This window comes from Hevea brasiliensis, chromosome 2 (genome assembly GCF_030052815.1).
Source record: "Hevea brasiliensis isolate MT/VB/25A 57/8 chromosome 2, ASM3005281v1, whole genome shotgun sequence".
Classification (NCBI taxonomy): Eukaryota; Viridiplantae; Streptophyta; class Magnoliopsida; order Malpighiales; family Euphorbiaceae; genus Hevea; species Hevea brasiliensis.
The window spans coordinates 4,977,727-4,997,341 of record NC_079494.1 but is presented as its reverse complement, the minus strand read 5'-3'; positions in this window follow the sequence as shown (position 1 = coordinate 4,997,341).

The following is a 19,615-nucleotide window of genomic DNA, read 5'->3' as shown; positions in this document are numbered from 1 at the left end:
AGAGAATGGGAGTCGACTGGTTGAAGGAGATGAATGGCAGAATTTGTTTTTCATTTTTAACTCATTTTCTCTCTTTTTAAGTAGTGTATAATGACTTGTCAAAATTTGATTGAGTAGAAACATTTTAATTGCATCATGCTTATGTCATAAATGTGATTTTTATTTCATTTTTGTTTTTCTTTTCTTTTCTTCTTTCATTACTCATTTTTAATAAATTTTTCATAAATATTTATTTATATTTTATGTCATATAATTCGCTTACTTAATTGGACAAGTTGGTCAAAAATCATTTCTGTAGATGAAATAATCAAAATGCCCTTCGTTTTGCTTAATAGACTAAAATTGTGTGTATCGATTGATTAAATTTTTCTTGTGTTTTCTTAGCATTTTATTATCATTGAAACCCCAATAATCCTTCCCTGAAATCCTAAAAATTATTTCATAGAGTTTTCCCCGGGTCTAGGGTTACTAACGGCCTTCGCTGTCACTTCCCGTTAGGGTCACTGATCACTGGGGCTACGACTCATTTAACCTTAGTGCATTTCATTTTAAAAAATTTTCCTTAATTTTTCTTATCATTATTTGATTTATTTATAACTCCTCACTCTAGTCTAATTATGATTCCAAATATTCTAGCTGGCCGGACCGACATTGGTCACCGGAATAGTAGAACGTATGAATTAGCTAAAGTGAGGATGTTACAGCTCTTCCCCTCTAATAAAAATTTAGTCTTCGAAATTTACCTGATGTAAACAGTTGAGGGAACTGTTGCCTCATCATCTCTTCACTTTCCCTCGGTATTATGGTGCCTCTAAAGTACTTTCACCAGTGAAATTTATTTATTTCTCAATTTCTTCACTTCTCGAGCCAGGATCCGTATGGGTTCTTCTGCATACATCAAGTCTAGTTGGATTTCAATCTCTTCCATGGAGATGACATGTGAAGGGTCTGAGCGGTATCTTCTTAGTATAAACACATGAAATACATTGTGGATCTTATCCAGTTTTGGCAGTAAAGCTAGCCGATAGGCCATTGGTCCCACACGTTCATTGACTTCATATAGGCCAATGAACCTAGGGTTTAACTTACCCTTCCTTCCAAACCTCAGTACTTTCTTCCACGGTGAGACTTTGAGAAACACTTTGTCACCAACTGCATACTCTATCTCTTTTCTCTTCAAGTAGGCATAAGATTTCTATCTATCTGAGGCAACCTTCAAATTAGCTTTGATTATCTTTACTTTCTCCTCGGTCTGCTTCACCAGGTCTAGTCCTACCAGCTTATCTTTACCTAATTCAATCCAACATACTGGGGTTCTACACTTTCTCCCATACAGTGCTTCATATGGGGCCATTTGAATGCTAGCTTGGTAGCTATTATTATATGTGAATTCTGCCAGTGAGAGGTATCTATCCCAACTCCCCTCAAACTCAATGACACAACTCCTCAGCATATCCTCAAGGACCTATTACATAATTCACATTGTTACTATCATTTCAATTTATTATTTGTAAGAATTCAATTTGTTTTTAGGTTTACCTGGATTACTCGTTTCGACTGTCCATCCGTCTGAGGATGAAAAGTCATACTAAAATGGAGTTGTGTGCCCAAGGCTTCTTACAACTTCTTCCAAAATTTCGATATAAACCTTGTGTCTCGATCAGATATGATGGAAAGTTGGATTCCATGCAATCTAACTATTTCACTGATATACAACTCTGCTACTTCCCCAGTGAGAAGTCAGTCCTAACTAGCAGAAAATATGCTGACTTCGTTAATCTATCTACTATCACCCACACTGCATCATGCTTCTTCTGGGTGAAAGGTAGACCACTGACAAAATTTATAGTGACCCGATCCCATTTCCATTTAGGTATGCTTATAGGTTGTAGCAATCCTGATGGAACTTGATGTTCTGCTTTAACTTGCTGACATGTGGGGCCATTTGAATGCTAGCTTGGTAGCTATTATTATATGTGAATTCTGCCAGTGAGAGGTATCTATCCCAACTCCCCTCAAACTCAATGACACAACTCCTCAGCATATCCTCAAGGACCTATTACATAATTCACATTGTTACTATCATTTCAATTTATTATTTGTAAGAATTCAATTTGTTTTTAGGTTTACCTGGATTACTCGTTTCGACTGTCCATCCGTCTGAGGATGAAAAGTCATACTAAAATGGAGTTGTGTGCCCAAGGCTTCTTACAACTTCTTCCAAAATTTCGATATAAACCTTGTGTCTCGATCAGATATGATGGAAAGTTGGATTCCATGCAATCTAACTATTTCACTGATATACAACTCTGCTACTTCCCCAGTGAGAAGTCAGTCCTAACTAGCAGAAAATATGCTGACTTCGTTAATCTATCTACTATCACCCACACTGCATCATGCTTCTTCTGGGTGAAAGGTAGACCACTGACAAAATTTATAGTGACCCGATCCCATTTCCATTTAGGTATGCTTATAGGTTGTAGCAATCCTGATGGAACTTGATGTTCTGCTTTAACTTGCTGACATGTCAAGCACTTAGTAACATAGTCAGCTATATCCTTCTTCAAACCAGGCCACCAATAATGAGGCTTCAAATCATTGTACATTTTTGTGCTTCGCAGGTGCATAGCATAAACACTGGTGTGTGCTTCTTTCAGAATACTAGTCTTCAATTTCCCATCATCTGGTACACACACTCTTCCTTTGTAGTACGGACACCTATCGATTTTTACCTCATAATCAGTTTCTTTCTCCTCTGAGATTTTACCCACAATAGCAATTAATTTTTCATCTGCTTTCTGCCCATCTTGTACTTGCTGTAGCAGGTTTGGCCTCACTTGTAACTCAGCCAAAATAGCTCCATCTTGAGCTAAAGATAGACGAGCATTTAGTGATCTTAAATCTATAATGGACTTTCTGCTCAAGGCATCAACAACTACATTTGCCTTCCCAGGATGGTAGTCTATCACATAATCATAGTCCTTTAGGAACTCAATCCATCACCTCTGTCTAAGATTGAGCTCCTTCTGGGTTGGCAAGTATTTTAGACTTTTATGGTCTGTATAGATGTAGCACTTTTCACCATACAAATAATGCCTCCATTCTTCAGTGTGAAGATAATTGCTGCTAGCCCTAGATCATGAGTATGGTAGTTCTGTTCATATGGCCTTAACTGTGTGGAAGCATAGGCGACCACTTTCCCCTCTTGCATGAGAACACACCCTAACCCATTATGTGAGGCATCACTATAGATCATGAAGTCCTTTCCCGACACCGGCTGTGTTAACACTGGTGCCTCTGTCAACATAGCCTTCAGCCTCTCAAAACTGGCTTGGCACTTGTCGTTCTTGCCAAATTTCACATTCTTGTGTAACAACTTGGTCATTGGAGCAGCTATGAGAGAGAACCCCTTCACAAATCTTTTATAATATCCAGCTAGCCTCAAGAAACTTCTTACCTTAGTTGTATTTCTGGGAGGCTTCCATTCCATCATTGCTTCTATCTTCTTGGGATTCACTCTAATCCCCTCAACTGATACTATGTGTCCAAGGAAGGAGATCTCACTCATCCAGAAGTTACACTTTGACAGCTTAGCATATAGCTTCTTTTCTCACAGGGTTTGCAGAACAATCCTCAAATATTCATCGTGTTCTTCCCTGGTCTTGGAATACACTAGAATATCATCAATAAAGACCACTACAAACAGATCTAAATATGGATGGAAGATACGGTTCATAAGTTCCATGAATGCTGCTGGTGCATTTGTTAACCCAAACGGTAATACTAGGAATTTATAATACTCATACCGGGTTCTAAATGCAGTTTTAGACACATCTGCATCCCTTACCCTTAGCTGATGATACCCTAATCTGAGATCAATTTTTGAAAATACATCGGCTCCCTTCAACTGATCAAACAGATCATCAATTCTGAGCAACGGATATTTATTCTTCACAGTTACTTCGTTCAACTGCCGGTAATCAAAGCACAATCTTAAGGTCCCATCCTTCTTCTTCACAAACAGCACTGGAGCTCCCCATGGTGACACACTGAGGCGTATGAACCCCTTATCCAGTAACTCCTACAACTGGATTTTCAGCTCCTTCAATTCAGTAGGGGCCATCCTATAAGGAGCAATAGAAATTGTTGTTGTACCCAGCATTACCTCAATAGCAAATTCGACTTCCCTTTCTGGTGTTAAACCAGTCAATTCTTCAGGAAACACATCTGGGAAGTCTCTTACTATGGGTATATCACACAGGTTTGGCTTAGCCTGCCTAGTATCAACCACATGTGCTAGGTAGGCTTCACAGCCCTTTCTCATCAATTTTCTTACAATTGTGGCTGAGATGACATTGGACAAGAAATCTGTCCGTTCCCCCACAACTGTAATCTCATTACCCTCAGGAGTTTTCAGAGAAATCCTCTTCAGTTTACAATCAACTATTGCCTGATGACATGATAATCAATCCATTCCCAAAATCACGTCAAATTCGTGGAAGGGCAATTCAATTAGGTCTGTTGAGAATTTATATCCCTGAATCCTCAACGGGCAACCTTTATACACCTTATTCACTACCACACTATGGCCTAGTGGATTTGTGACCAGAATGTCTTGGTCACTCTCCTCTACTGAGACTCCCCTCTCTACAGGTAACTTGATGCAGATATATGAACGGGTAGATCCTGGATCTACCAATGCATGCACAGGCAAAGTGTAGAGAAAGAATGTACCCCTGATGACATCTGGGGCATCTTACTCCTCCTGGGCTCTCATGGCATAAGCTCTGGCAGGTATTCTGGCCTCTGGCCTCTCGACTGTCTCAGATGCAGGCTTCTGTGATGGACTAGCTACCTCAGATTTACCGGACTTTCTACCCCTTTGAGGTGCAGGGGCAGGCCTATCTGCTTGTGTTGGGGCAGCTGTAGCAGTCCTCTTTGGACAGTTTCTGATCTGATGTTCTGTAGACCCGCATCGTAAGCAAGCACTAGTCACTCGCCAACACTCTCCCTTATGCCACTTCTGGCAGTATGGACAGGCAGAAGATGTTGTGGCTAGTCTCCTGAACACCGTCCCTGGAGAGCTACCTGCAGATGAGGTGGACTGGCCTCTCCTAGGTGTGAATTGTGGTCAGGGCCCCTGGGACTGATCCTGATCTTGTGGTTGACCCAAAATCTGAGCAGGAGGACCCTTAAACTTTTTACTAGGAGCAGAGAATGAACTGGACTGACTAGGACCCCTCTTCTGCTGTCTTTCCCTTCTGTTTTGCTCATTTATTCTAACTCTTTCTACTTTCAATTCAGCATCGACTAATTTGACAAAATCTGTAATCTCCAATGTTGTTATAATGACCTTAATATTGTTATTTAGCCCTTCTTCAAACCTTCTGTACCTTTTAGCCTCTGTAGGGACTATCTCCCTCCCATACCGGCTCAGTCTGACAAATTCACGCTCATATTCTGCCACTGATAGTTGACTCTTCCTCAGACTGATAAATTCTCTTCTTCTCTCTTCTAGGTACACTTTACTGACATACTTCTTCCTGAACTCTATGAGGAAGAAATCCCAGGTGATCTGATCTGGCTGCACCTCACTGGATACTGTGTCCCACCATTGGTATGTATCATCTTGAAGTAGGGACACAGCAGCCTCCAGATTTTGTTCGAGGGTGCAGTGAAGCTGTTTCAATACTCTTTCAGTTCTATCCAGCCAATTTTCAGCTGTCATGGGGTCATCCTCCTTCTTCCCAAAGAAATCTACAGCCCCATGTTTTCGTAGTTTTTCCAAATGAGACTTCTATGGTGGTGGCAGAGGTTGTGGCTATAGTTGTGGTGGTGGAATTGCCCCCATCATTTGTCGGTAAAATTTAGTCATTTGCTGGAATAACGCAAACTGAGGTTGGGCAAGTGTCTCAGCTGTTGGTGGAGCAGGTTCTCCCCTGCCTCCTGATTTAGTCCTTGGCAGAGCATAACTCTCCACCTCTTCATCAACTGCTCTTTGAGAAGCAGGATCCATATCCTAATCAAAATAAGAAAAAAAATAGACTTGAATCAGTGTCACCTCAATACTTACAAATGCAATGCAATGGTATGCACTCTATCTAGGCCCAGAAACGCCTAAACCGATGCTCTGATACCACTAAATGTGACACCCCTTACCCGTCTACAGTATAGCCGAGCAAGATATGCCACACAGTGTGCCACAACACCAGATCTTAACTCATTGATATTTATCATTTCAAAATTTATTTATTTATGGGTCACTAAGTGAAACTTATGAAATTGATATAATTTACATCATTTATTGAAATTTTAAATTTATTGGAGGTTCTGAAGATTTTTCAGAAAATCCGGCAGAGTGCCGACTAAAAATGGAGAAAACAATTTTTTGGAACCTGTGGAAAACACTTCCAAATATTTTTCCAATCATTCTCAACTCCAAATAATCAATATTATCTCCATTTTTCTCAACAATTTTCATTCATTCAATCCATATCATATATAATTCAATTTGAATTCACTTTTATGAAGGCAATACTTAATTTTCATTAATTTACAATATAAATAATTTTCATTAATTTACAATATAAAATGATACAAGAGTTTATAATTTACATGATAACATAAAGACCTAAATACAAAATACAATTTACAAAAATACAAAAGAGAATCCTAGTGCCCTACCAAAATACACTGCAGATGAGTGGTAACACAAGACACTGGCAGATCTGACTCTCACCCAGTCTGGGGTCTACTGGGCTCACGTTCTGTATCTCCTGTACCTACGCGTAGCAAAAGCAACGCGCTAAGTAATACTACTTAGTGGTGCTAATAATAAAATAAAATACCTAAAATAAAATGGATGTGCAGAATGTATGTTGACATTTTATGTAGACTAAGTTTCTGGCAATTATTGTAGTATTATTTGATTAAAATTTGGTAAGATTTATTTTGATTGCTCAAGTAACCTATACTAGTCGACTGAACTGGATAAATGGGTAAACTGGCACTGGGTACCAAGTACCTCGAGTCATCACACCATCGGTCACATTGTGTCTCCCGGTGTCCAACAAAACAGCTAATAAGCTGTAATAATTATTAGGCATGAAACCCAAGTATAGTAAATTCAATCAAAATAGCCAAAAACTATTATATCACAAAATGGCACGTAAGGCCATAAAACACAGAATGGCATAAAGCCATATGCAGTACTGCTAACAGAACCCTATTGGCATGCCAACCTATCCAAACCAATCATTCTAAGCATACTAGGGCATTTTACACAATTAATGATTTAATTATTTATTTTTGTAATGTAGAGGTCACTATTCACTTGATTATTTCCACTCAAAGGTTGACTTTTTAATTTATAATAGATTTGTTGAACCTAAGTTCACCAAGATACCACATTTTGGTTCACAAAAGTGTTGGCATTAGTTGCCAATCAATACTTAAAACCAATATGAAATAAATTAAAATTTTTAGTTTTGGGTACTAGAGTTCATTGTTTCATTAGGCAATTCTACAATGAGAATTTTGCCAAATGTTCTCAATTAAAGTTGTTCCTTTATGTGTCTTCTTTAATTCCCTTTTTGAATAACTCCATTTGGAGTTTTCTAGCTCAAGTTATGCTACTTTCTTTAGGACTAGCCGGATTGGCATCTACCCAGAACTTCTGGGCAGAAATGGTTCTGGCAGTTTTGATACCCTGATTTTGGTTAGCAATTCAGATGGGTTATAGTCAGAATTTGGTTTGGGGTTCTTCATGAAAGTTGTTCTAAATTGTCTAAGCTTTTCATTGATATAAATTTCAGGTCAATTGGACTTTTCTACATTGAGTTATGACCATTTGAATAAACACTGTTCATTTGGTCATTTTCCAGGTACAGCATGTTGGTCACCTAGATTAGGGTAGTTTTTAGGTCAACTTGGTTTGGTTTTCTGGGCAGAGTTTCTTCACCAAAGTTGTGACATTATGGGTTTAGTTTCATGTCCAATTGGCCTTGCACCAATTAAACCTACACCTTTCAAGTTACAGCTATCCAACTTGCTAGATTCACACCCAGCCCTGTAGGTCACCTAGGGCAGCATACCTAACCTCAATTCCATTATCACAAATCACTTCAATTCATCATCAAAAATAGCCAAATGGTCACTAATTGACCATTACAATGTTCATATACCATTACATTGGCAAACCCTAATTTTGCTCAAGTCTCCTAGTTTTCAAGTTCCATTCATGCATTAAACTTGCACTTAATTGTTCAATTACTCAACTCATGTCAAGGGCAGCTCACATACCACTTTGTTTCAAGGAAATTCATCAAATCCTAACCCATCTATGGCTGCCAAAATCATGGGATATATATATATATATATGTATATATATATATACACACACATAATTTCCATTTCTTTTCTTACTAATTTATATTAAATCATATTCTTAAATAAGAAATTAAAGAGAGAGATGAAATATTAGACACTAACCTCTTTTGGGAGCTAACTTGAGCTTATAAATCTCCTTAATTTCTTCTTCTAATTGCTGCCTAGAGATGGTTTAAAGCGTGAGGAGGATTTTTTATGAAGAAAGCTTATGATTTTATAGTGATTTTTCAAGCAATTTCTAGTGAGAAGTTTGGAATAAAAATGGTGAAAGGAGAGAGAATGGGAGTCAGCTGGTTGAAGGAGATGAATGGCAGAATTTGTTTTTCATTTTTAACTCCTTTTCTCTCTTTTTAAGTAGTGTATAATGACTTGTCAAAATTTGATTGAGTAGAAACATTTTAATTGCATCATGCTTATGTCATAAATGCGATTTTTATTTCATTTTTGTTTTTATTTTCTTTTCTTCTTTCATTACTCATTTTTAGTAAATTTTTAATAAATATTTATTCATATTTTATGTCATATAATTCACTTACTTAATTGGACAAGTTGGTCAAAAATCATCTCTGCAGATGAAATGACCAAAATGCCCTTCGTTTTGCTTAACGGACTAAAATTGTGTGTACCGATTGATTAAATTTTTCTTATATTTTCTTAGCATTTTATTATCATTGAAACCCAATAATCCTTCCTTGAAATCCAAAAAATTATTTCATGGAGTTTTGCTCAGGTCTAGGGTTACTAATGGCCTTCGCCATCACTTCCCGTTAGGGTCACTCGTCACTGGGGCTACGGCTCATTTAACCTTAGTGCATTTCATTTTTAAAAATTTTTCTTAATTTTTCTTATCATTATTTGGTTTATTTATAACTCCTCACTTTAGTCTAATTATGATTCCAAATATTCTAGCTGCCCGGACCGACATTGGTCATCGGAACAGTAGAACGTATGGATTAGCTAAAGTGAAGATGTTACAATTATAAAGTAGACATGACAAGCTTTCTATAGGTATATTGTTTGTATTTTTTAAGAATAAAAGATGAGAGAGCTAGGTTTGTTCAAAGTTATCAAAAAGTCACTCTAAATCTAGTATTAGGAAAGGTTAAAGGAGACCCCTTCTAGTGAGTTTTTAGTCATGGTGAGGATAAATGTGCCCAAAACCTTAGAAATAGAGTCCTTATTTATTTTAGTAAATATCCAACTCAAACAAATCAGAAATATCATATTTTTTTTATTGTTTATTTAATAAACAACTAGAAAATTATAAAATATATACTTTTTGGAAAAATAGTTTTCCAAGGTTTTTTTTAGTGGAAAAAATTCCTACAAGGTCCAAAAAATATTTTAAAAATATTGGTGATGAAAATTTTAATTTGTAAGACATTTTTATTTTATTATTTTTTAGATTTTTTGATAATTATTTTAATTTTATTTCTTTAAATTTACTTTAATTATCTAAAAATCATTTTAAAATGTTAAAATTATTTAGATATTGTTCTAAATTATTTTCACTCACCCGGAATATTTTTATCAATATTTTTATTGATATTATTTATTTTTGATAAAATAAATATTTTATTTAGATATTAAATTCTTTCTTTATGTATACAAAAATATGATTTGTCTTGTTAGAACCCCTATCAGGATCTTTATTGCTTAACAAAGGACTAGAGTAGATGGAATGATTAGAGAGCTAATCACTCTAGAGATGGATTCCAAAGATACTACTGATGATTTGGAGTGTTTTGTTAATTATATTGTTAGAGTGAATTTGAAGATGTAACTAATTATTTGGGCAGAAGATCTTTTACAAGAGAGAGAGATATAGGGCACTAAGAGCATTTTTACCTAACCCTAAGTTAAGAGGAATTTTAGATTCCACTTGGAAAAAGGTAGATAAAAACACTTTTGGGTGTTATAGGCATCTAGTGATAGAATTCATTAACGAATACTAAAGCTGGATAGCTAGGAAGACAACCTGTCTCTTACTTGGTCTATTTATACGAGATGAAAAAAGGAAATCACTAGCCAAGAAAATACTGCCTAAGGTTGACAATAGACTAAAATTTGAGTTGAATAAAAAGTTGAAAGAATCTTTACCAGTATCAAGGATCTCCATCATCCTTTAGAATATACTAAGATTACTAAGTAATATTTTCTTTTTGATATTCTTTATTATTATGAATATTTTATTTTAAAATAGTAATTAAAATATTTATGATTTATTTTATTATATCATTGTTCTTTATTTATTTATTTATTTTCTGTGGGATTTAAATATAAGATTCAGAAAAACAACAAATTTCTTATAGTATAAATTTATTTGATTCTTGAATTAAGAGTGATTTAAGAAGAAAAGATTAATAAATTTGTTATAGTATAAATTTATTAAGTTCTTAGATTAAAAGTAATTTAAGAATATTACCTTACATAATTAATTATGTTATTTTTATTACACATTAGGATATTAGAGGATGATTGGGAACATAGTGAACTTTCGATTCTAAACATAATGAAAGATAAATATTAGCATAATTAGTTAGTGTAAAGGTAGATGTATGTATATTATTAAGTGTTAATAAATGTGCATAAAATATCCTAAACAGAAAAATATCGCTAGTTGCTAGGAACATTGTAGTCGAGCTAAACAAGGGTGAGAAGCTTAATGGCGACAACTACGAAATCTGGAGTATGAAAATCCAATATGTGCTTGAGGAACAAGAAGTTCTAAAAGTCCTCAACCTAGTCATGGAAGTACCCGAAGGGCAACATAGCCCAGCATAGGCAGCTATTCTAATATCCCTCACCCGTCTAAAGTGTAGTCGAGCAAGGCCTACTATATTCGGTGCTGGAGCACCTTATCTTATCTTACTTTGTTCCTTTAATAATTTTAAACTTGTTATATTTTAAAAATCAATTATTTTCTAAGGAGAAACTAACGGAGTTTTCCCTATTTTATTATCATTTGACGTGTTTTACTATTCACCGATTTGAAAGTTTCAAAAATAATTTCCAATAATAATCTCATCCATATACATCATAATCATCTCAGTATTTCAAATATCATTTATGTATTTCAATTACATACTCATTTCCATACAAATCCATTCATGCTTAATTCATATATAAAAATTTTCAAATTACATTAAAATACATGATTTACACATTAATTACATAAATTCATAATTTACATTACAACATAATAACTAATTATAATGTACAAAATACATACTATGAGCTATATGGGCTCTATCTACATGCATTGCTGAGGAGGTGACAACCTTGGGCACTCTGCAGATCCAAACTCTAAAATCCCAGTCTAATGTCCATTGGCTTTATCTTCAGTACCTACACGAGAAAACAATCCATCGTGCTAAGCATTTCTCCTTAATGGTACAATAATATAACAAAGAAATAATATACAAATAAAGATAGAAATAAAGCCTAATTTGAATAATTAAGAACTAATTTAATTTTGTATGAAATTTCTAATAGTTACTATCTTTTATCCTAATTTATTCCTTTTTGAACGTGCTTAGTTCATAAATTTACACTAATAATATACATTATAAAAATAATCTAAAAATATTCATTTTATGCTAATATTATTATGAAACATGCATTTGTAATATTTATTTAAGTTATATTTCTTTCTATTCTTTTTATCACTTCCTCAATACTTTCTAGGTGTTTTGGATTATTTCTTAAAAAATAAAATTATTACTTCTAATCTAATTTATTTGAAGTCTTTTTTACTTATTTATTTAATTTCTAAAATTTTTAATTCCTAATATTTTTAACTTGTTCACTGCCCAAGTAACCTATGATAGGCTGACTAAACTAAATAAGCGAGTCCTTGGCACTGGACACCGTGGTGTCTCGGGCTGTCATACCATAGGACGCAAAACGTCAACCACGTATGCAATTAATATAGCTGACACAGGGCACCGCAGTGCCTCGGGCCATCATACCATGGGACGTGAATACACAAAACGTCAACCACGTATGCAATCAATGTGGCTAAAAAGCCATGGTAATAAATAATTAGGCATACAAGCCATGAATACGGGCATAAAGTCTTATGCAGTACTGCTAAATCAAATCCCCTATTGGCATGCAAATCTATCCAATTTAACACACGTGTCTAGACAATCTATGGGTACATTAATACCATTAAGTATTAATATGTTTTATACATTCATTATATTATCTATATTGATCACAATTCACGTCAATTGTTTCTCTTACCATTGTACTCAAAACATTCTTCCTTTCTTCAATAATGAGAACTAATGTCTCATTCATACATTCATATGATTTATTTATTTATTACAATATTTATATAAATTATCATTCATATTACAAGTAATCCATAAACATTTCATGGATTTCCAATTAACTTAAATTTTCCTTTTTAATCATTTACTTTAAAGTAGAATAACTCTAGTTATAGTCAATTGATTAATGACTGTCCAGGGTGTTAAACCCTGTAAGTTTACTAGTTTTAAGATTTTCTATTTTCTTTGTCATACAATTCCAAGTACTTAGGCTTAGAATTGGTTCCAGGTTCCTGCAATAAAGTCCTAGGTCTTTATCTTAATTATTCATATTATTTTGAATTATGTTAATTAAAGTTTTAGAACTCCAGTTATGGTCAAATAACCATAACTGGTTCATTATCTTCTTCTGATTCCAGAGCCAGGCAGATTCTGAAAATGCCAACTTTGTCCAACCATTTAGACATGTTACAGTCATATGTTAGCCTAAGATTCTTCATATGAATTATTCTCCTATGTTTTAGGGTCACTCAAATTAAATTCAAAAATCATAAGTTACCAATCATATCCCATACTTAACAATTATAATAACTTTTCTAGTTTATTATACCATTTCACATGATTTAATGGTTACTATTTACATTACTATTCATTCAAAATGTTGACCTTTTTATAAATAATATATATACAAATTTTTAATACTTGGTCATACCACATTTTGGATTCTAAATTTATTGGCATTAGTTGTCAATTGTAATTCAAAGTTCCCTAGATGCATTTCTAAAATTTCAGTTTTGGTCACCTAAGTTTACTGTTCCATTGAACCTAACTACAGTGAGAATTTGGCTAAACCTTCTTTATCAAAGTTGTTCTTTAATGTCTCTACTTTAATTCCCTTTTTGAATCACTCCATTTGGTGTTTTGTAGCTCAAGTTATGGTATTTTTATCATAACTGGCTGGATTAGTCATTGTCTAGTATTTCTGGGCAATTTTTGATTCTGGCAATTTTGGTGAGTTAAATTTGATTAGTAATTTAACTAGGTTATTTTTAGAATTTGGGTTTCTATTCTCCATGAAAGTTGTTCTACATTGTCTAAGCTTTCCATGGGTTCAAGAATCAAGTCATTTGAACATCTCTACACAAAGTTATGGCTATTTGAACAAACACTATTCATTTGGTTATTTTCCAGGTCCAGAATTGTGGTTATTCGGATTTAGGCAAATTTTAGGTCACCTTAAGTTGGTTTTCTAGACAGGGTCTCTTCATAAAAAATGTGGCATTATATCCCTAGTTTCACCTCCAATTGGCTTTACACCAATTGAAGCTATACAACTCAAGTTATGACTGCCTAAACTCACTGGACTCAAAGTCTAGAATTTCCAGCAATTGGGCAGCACCTCTAATTCCTAATTCAATGCCACAATCAACTTCATTTTATGGTCAAATCATACCAAATGGTCACTAATTGACCTTAATAACACTAATTGAACATCAAAGCATAAAAATCCCTAATTTGTCACAAAACCCTAACCCTCACAATCCCTAATTGCATCCAACACATACCAAACTCATTCCAATCCACTTATCTATCATATATTTTCTTCAACAACATGAATAAACAAATTAATTTCATCAAAAAGTCATCAAACCCCAATCTTCTCATGGCTGCCAAAAATTTTGATTCTTCAAACACTTAATGTTTTCCTTCAATTTCATAAGATTTTCACTTAATTCACTACTCTAATAAGGATTAAAGAAAGAAAGGAGCTTGGTTATGGCACTAACCTCATATGGCAAGATTCTAAGTCTTCTAATTCTTTAATTTCTCCCCTTCTTTTTGCCTCTAATCACTTTAACTAGGTTAAATATCAAGTTTTTGTGTTTGGAGGTAGGAAAAATATGGATTAAATTGATGGGAATTGAAGCTTTTAAAGATAAAAATTGGTGGAAGGAGATGGGACTCATGGTTCGGCCACTTTATAAAAAAGGAAGAAGATGACTTGATTTGGTTTTAGTTAATTTCTTTTATCTCTTTTATTTGTGCTTGTCTAATTTCTATTGGTTGAAATTTTAATTACATCATTATTATGTCATAAATGGGGTTTTAATTTTCATTTGATTTTCTTTTCTTTTCTTCTTTCTTTTATCATTTTTAATTAAATTTTTAGCAATATTTATTCATATTTTAGAATATGGATCTCACTTACTTAAATGGACAAGTTGGTCAAAAATCATCTCTGAATGTGAATGACCAAAATGCCCTTCGTTTTGCTTAACGAGCTAAAATTATCTGTACCGATTTACAAAATTTTCTTAGCATTTTCTTGGCATTCTATTGTTATCTAAGGCTCAATAACTCTTCACTGGAGTCCCAAAAATTATTTTATAGGGTTCCTCTCAGGTCCAGGATTGCTAACTGTCTTTACAGTCGCTTCCCGTTAGGTAACCCATCGCTGGAGCTACAAGTCATTTAACCTTAATGCATTTCATTGCTTAAATTTTTTCTTAGTTTTTCCTGTCATTATTTAACTCATGCTAAGAAAATGCCCTTTGTTTTGCTTAACAAACTAAAATTATCTGAACCGATTTATAAATTTTTCTTAGCATTTTCTTGGCATTCTATTATTATCTAAGGCTCAATAACTCTTCACTGGAGTCCCAAAAATTATTTTGTAGGGTTTCCCTCGGGTCTAGGGTTGCTAACTGTCTTTACAGTCGTTTCCCGTTAGGTTACCCATCGCTAGAGCTATGGCTCATTTAACCTTAATGCATTTTATTGCTTAAATTTTTTCTTAATTTTTCTTATCATTATTTAAGTTATTTATGACTCCTCACTCTAATTTAAATATAGTTTTAGACATTCTGGCTGTCCGGACAGACATTAGTCACTAGAATAGTAGAATGTACAAACTATCTAAAGTGAGGGCGTTACAGCTATGAGGCGTTTAAAACTTGGAAAAAGAAGAACTCCATTGCTCGCATTACGTTGCTAAGCAGCATGAATGATAATGTGATGAGAGAATTCAGGAAATATGACAAAGCTAAGGACATGTGGTCTACTCTCAAGGAAAACTTTGGAGGTATTTCGATCGCTAAACTTAGAGCTTTAACTATCAAATTTAACACTTATAAGAAGCATCCTAATCATGACATGAAGAAACATCTGAGGGTCATGAATAACATGGTCAATGAGCTCAAAGATGCAAGTCATATTTTAACTGATGGACAACAAATCCAGGCTATCATATGCTCTCTACCAAATAGCTAGGAGAATATGAAGATGCACTCAACCCATAACACCTATATCAAGACTTTGGAGGATGCTACGCATCACCTTAAACTGGAGGAAGAGTGCATCCATTTTAGCAAGCTAAGTACAGATGTGTACATGGCTGGTTCAAGTTCTCAAGGGGGAAAAGGATGCAAATGCAAGAACTAAGATGGGAACCAACAAGGCAAAGGGAAGGGTGAAACAAATAAGAAACAGAAAACTGGGAAAGGGAAAGCTCCTAGCAAGAAGAAAAAGAAGAACATTTCAAAAGTGGCGTGTTTCAACTGTGGCAATAAAGGACATTTTGCTCATGATTACACCAAGCCTAAAAAGGTAAATAGCCTTTTAGCACTTATGAGTGTAATAAATGTTTCTAGTTTTGTTTTACTAACTGAATCTAATCCTCTATGGACTGTAGACTTAGGGCCCACAGACCATGTAGTGAAGGATAGAGAAGCCTTCATGGAATTCCAATGTCTATCTCATGGGACAAGATGGATATATGTTGGAAACAACTCCAAAGTGGAAATGAAAGGGATTGGCACATGCAAGTTAGTCATGCATAAAGCTCAGATCCTGCTCCTGCGTGATATCCTGTTTGCTCCAGAAATTTGCCAGAATTTAGTTTTTGTTTTTGTTTTATTTAAACTAGTTTTCACCCTTAACTTTCATGAATTAAGAGTAAACTTATTTTTAGGATCAAGTTTTTATGGTTCTGGATATTTTTTAGATGGTTTTATTGTTTTGGATATTATAAGTAATTCTAATAATAATATTAGTTTTTCTTTATTTACATCTTTTAATAAGTCTATGAATGATGTTAACACATGGCATGCCATAATTGGCCACATAGGTCAATAACGCATGCAAAGATTGGCTAAAAAGGGCCTACTAGATAGTATTAATAAAGTGGAATTGTCTACTTGTGAATATTGCCTAATAGAAAAAAACATCTAGAAAACCATTTGGAAAAGGAACTAAAGCTAAATTTTCATTGCAATTAATCCACTTTGACATATGTGGTCCAATGAATGTAAGGGTTAAGGATGGGGCTATTTATTTTATCACATTTATGGATGACTTCACTCGATATGGTTATGTTTATTTGATATCTCATAAGTCTGAAGCTTTAAATTGCTTCATTAAATTTTTGAATTTAGTTGAAATCAATTAGACAGAAAAAGTTAAGGCTTTAAGAATTGATCGAGGTAGAAAATATCTATCTGATCAATTCAAGGAATTGTGTGATGAAAGGGGAATAGAATGACGGTTGACTATTCCTGGAACTCCGCAACAAAATAGTGTTACGGAAAGGTGAAATAAGACCCTATTGGATATGGTTAGGTCAATGATGGCTTAAGCGAATTTGTCAATTACTTGTTGGGATTATGCCCTTTTAACTGCCACTTTTATACTTAATCGTGTGCTTACTAAATTAGTTACCTCCACTCCTTACAAGCTTTGAACAAAATGCAAATCATACCTAGGTTTCATGAAACCTTGGGGATGTGTTATGTTTGCTCATGATCCATCCCACAAATTTGGAAAACTAGGTCTAAGGGAAAGGAAATGTATCTTTATAAGATACTCTGAATAATCAAAAGGATATATTCTAATAGGTGAGCAAGAAAATGGAAGTATATCTGAATTTGAATCACAAGAAGTCACATTGTTAGAGAATGATTTTTCACAGTAGGGTGAGATAGGTTAAGACTTAGAAATATTTCTATTTGAAACTGATTACAAGGATGCTTTTGCTATAGAAATTCAAATAGATACACTTTCGAGTGGGAGCAATATGAATATAGATAAATAAGTTCATCCGAATTCACCATTGCACCCTAAAGTGAGTCTAACTTTGATGCTTGGTCCGCGTGAGAGTGACATACCCATTGATGAGTCAATGAATCAATCTCAGCTACAATGAATGAGTCATACAAGGGTTCCCTGTTGTCATTTGAAGATCGAAAGGGAAGCATTTATAGTTACTCTCGATGAAGAAGAGCCAAGGAATATAAAATAGGCTCTTTCATGCCCAGCTAAAGAAAAATGGATTAAGGCAATCGAAGAGGAAAAGAAGTCTGTTATATCCAACCAAGTTTGGCAACTTGTTGAATTACCTAAAGGACGTAGGGCAATTGGAAACAAGTGGGTTCTTAAGATAAAGAGTAAGGCTTATGGCAGTATTGAAAGATACAAAGCTCGCCTAGTGGCTAAGGGGTATACACAACATGAAAGAATAGATTATGAGAAAACTTTTTCACCTGTTGTGAGATTTACTCAATAAGATTAATTTTGGCTATAATAGCTAATTTAGACCTTGATTTACATCAAATGGATGTCAAGACTGCCTTTCTCAATGGAGAATTGGATGATAAAATATACATGGAACAACCCATAAGTTTCATCAAAGAAGGCCAAGAACGCAATATATAAAATGTATTTCTATTTCAATTAAACTTTATTCCTATATATCTCAAAGAGAGAGTGGTCAACCAACTAGCTTCAATTCCACAACCTGTTTCGAGTATGGGTGTGTAGTTTCAATTCCAGTTCGGGGTTTATTTAGGAATTGGAATCAAACTGAAATTTCAGTATGATTTTGATTTAGTTTTTCAACGTTTCAGTTCCAATTCAGTTGAGTTTTCATTTCTTCGATTTTAGTTCAACTTGATAAAGTTCCAGTTTAAGGTTTCTGTTAATTTTATATAATTATTTTTATAAAAAAGTCATACTCAAATTAGTATTTAGCTTTAAAGTTATTATTAATACACAATATATCATATAATATACCTTTTAGCTATTTTTAAATTATATAATTTTTTAACTAAAATGTATATATATAATTTAGGATTGAGTTTATTATATAATATTGTAGTAAAAGTATATCATATAATATTCTTTTTAACTTTTCAAATTATATAATATTTAATTATAAAATACATATATAATTATAAATTAAGCATAAAAATAATATAATAATATATTTATAATTAAAAATTATAAAGTAATTTAGTATATTTATAACTAAAATTATTTAAAAAATAAAAAAATGAAAGATTACATTAAGTCGTACATATACATATATAACAATCTTTAGCATCTAAATACATAATTATATTGAAGGTATCAAATATATCTAAAAAATGATAAAAAAAAACATATATAAAAAATCGTTTCTCGGTTCTATTTTAAGTTCTTAATAAAGAACTAAAACCAAATCTAAAATTTTAAAATAAATTCGGTTTGATATTATTTTTACTAATTTAATCAGATTTTTTGGTTGGATTTGAAATCCACAAAACCATATATGGCCATAGTTTGAAGGACACCTTATGGCCCAGGTCAGTAGACTAGCCATGGCAAGACGGGAACATGATCCAAGAATGGGCAGCACAACTCCGGTAGATCATAATGGATAATATTAAAACAGGCGTAAGAAAAAGTTGTTACGTAAATGTATTGATTAAAAAATATTAAAAATTAATTTAAAATTAAATTTAATATATTTAATTGTAAAATTTTTTAAATAATTTCTTAATTATATTTAAAATAATATTTATAATTTTTTTGGGGTCAACTTCCATCCTCAATTCAAAGGATTCAAAGGCAGCCTATGAAACACATACTGCCAATGAGGAAAAACAACTCACTATCACCCTCGGCGTGAGGCATCC